The sequence below is a fragment of the Bidens hawaiensis genome, unplaced genomic scaffold (genome assembly GCF_021521415.1).
Source record: "Bidens hawaiensis isolate Kalapana, Puna unplaced genomic scaffold, B.hawaiensis_p1.1 tig00032179_1, whole genome shotgun sequence".
Lineage (NCBI taxonomy): Eukaryota > Viridiplantae > Streptophyta > Magnoliopsida > Asterales > Asteraceae > Bidens > Bidens hawaiensis.
In genome coordinates this window covers 216,997-219,229 of record NW_027495477.1, presented here as the reverse complement: position 1 = coordinate 219,229, position 2,233 = coordinate 216,997, and the positions used below count along the sequence as shown (strand labels likewise).

Genomic DNA, 2,233 nt, shown 5'->3' with positions numbered 1-2,233 from the left:
TCAAGAGGGATGCCAGCAAATAAACATGTTGCAAAAGTGACCACAGCAACAACAATTGGAGCAACCCAGAAAATAAAAGAAGTCATCAATAGCGTATACATGTACTTTTTCAATGCACCTTCCTCTTCATCTCTATGTTCGATGATTTTTTGACAAAAACAACATTTCCCAACCTTGAAGTTTGAGAATTCTCATGTTTCTCAAGATATCAGATGTTGATTTCATCCGTTTATCTTTAGATTTCATCAAGTCGTCTTGAAGGTTTTCTTGGATATTTCCGAGTGGAATATTGGCCAGCAACACAAGAACTGTAGTGATTAATGAAGCAATGGAGGCTAGTCCTAAGTTTTTATACAAAAGCCATAACGCAGCCCCAACTTGCACAAAAAGTAGCCAAAAATTATGCATGTACCAAGCGTAATCACCTATTCTTTCTGCATCAATTGCCATGAAGTTGATGATTTCACCACTTGAGTTCCCTTGCTTTGACTGGGCGGAGATGGCTAGACCCTTTTAGTAAATCATGGCAACAATGGCGGACCGCACTCTAATTCCAGCTTGTTGGAGCTTGAAGTACCAATGTCTTTGTGTGAAACACCCTATAATCTTGGAAACAAGGAATGCGGCCACCAAAACAAAACCTTGGCTCTTGTTATCTCGGTGTCCGTTTAAGTATTCAACAAATGCCTCAATGAGGTAAGGACCGACAAAAGTAGACAATGAAGATGTTAAAGCAAGTAATCCTGTGATAACCACTTCTTTCCAAACTACGTACAATAAGGCTTTGGTGAGACGGAATGAAGTGATTTCATCAATCCCATTGCTTAAAGACTCTACTTTCTTTAACAAAACAGGATACACGTGTCTTGCACTATCAGTACTCGCGAGTTGGGGGAGGTCCTCAAGGTCTAATGTTTTTTTATTGCCTTTTGCAATCACAGAACTCATCCAAGAAAATGTCAGCAAGCTAAAGAAACTAGCATTTTCATAAGTTGATGCAATTTGACCTCTAGATGCACCAGAATTCAAAGGGGTTCTTCAAGATTATTAGTTTAGGATTCGTCCTCGGTTTTATGGGACAACCACACAAAACACAGAAACAAACTAATGATACTAGACACAGAATCAGAGACAACGAACATAGAGATCGAAACATGGGTTCTTTTGTAGTAAACATAGTCTACCACAAGGGGATAACAAGAAACTAAAAAGAAAAATGCCAACCAAACCCTTAAAACAAAGGGGTATTTTCTAGATTCTGTAGACGAATTTGAAACAAGTCTATGCAAATAAACGGAAATAAATAACCAAGCAGGTGTTCCAAGAACAACATGCAAAAGGGTTACAATCTTTTCATCAGTCCAGCCATTTCTATACCAATAAAAATTGTTCAAGAAACACAAAACAAGATTAAAGAGAGAAAGAATAAGAGAACAAAACAGAGTTTGTCTATGAAGCAAACACCCACAACTCTGTTTCAGAACCAAAGTTCGATCAACCTTGAATCTTTTCCAAACCCAAGAGATTAACATGAAAATCAAGAACAGAAATTGTATGGAAGCCACATACCCATGTAAAACAATAGGATTTAGAAGAGGGTTCGCAACAGAATTGTAAAACATACCCATTTGAAACACCAAGAATATCAATCTGTACTGTTTATGGAGGAAATGGGTACCGAAAGATGTTCTTGCTTTCGAATAGTTTACGATCACCACTGACTCGTATAACAATGGCTTATAAAGCACAAGCTGTGATGGGGTTCTGGGTGTGCATTATTGAAGAAACACAAATCCAATCCCCGGGTATGGGTCCTGGATCTAATGAGTCCACAAGGTAGGATACGATAATTACAACCAAGATATGAGTACAACCTCCCAAAATCCAGTGACTGGAACCTGCAAAACAGACACCGTGAGTCTCGTTACAGGAAGGACAAGAGGGGGGGTCTTCCTGTAACCACCCTCCGGCGTGAGAATCAGTAACGTTCTTAATGGAGAAAGTACTGAAGTATATAGACTAAGTGTAGTCAGAATATAGGTGAGTGAATGAATACCTCATACCGTTTGACAAGGTATTTATAGCCGAAGGATGATGGAAGATGATTGGGGCAGCTGTCCTCTTCTAGAAGACCTTTGATAACCGCCTAGACACGTGTCCTCTTGTGATAGGTTGAGCTATATGTCTTATGTGCATGGGCTTAACAACCTGGACGCGTGTCGCCAAATGATAG

General features: G+C 39.4%; 1 pseudogene; it reads right to left on the bottom strand.

Annotated features, from left to right (window-relative positions):
* Positions 1-8: 8 nt before the first annotated feature.
* LOC143583232 (ABC transporter C family member 3 pseudogene) lies at positions 9-948 on the bottom strand (annotated as a pseudogene).
* Positions 949-2,233: the final 1,285 nt, after the last annotated feature.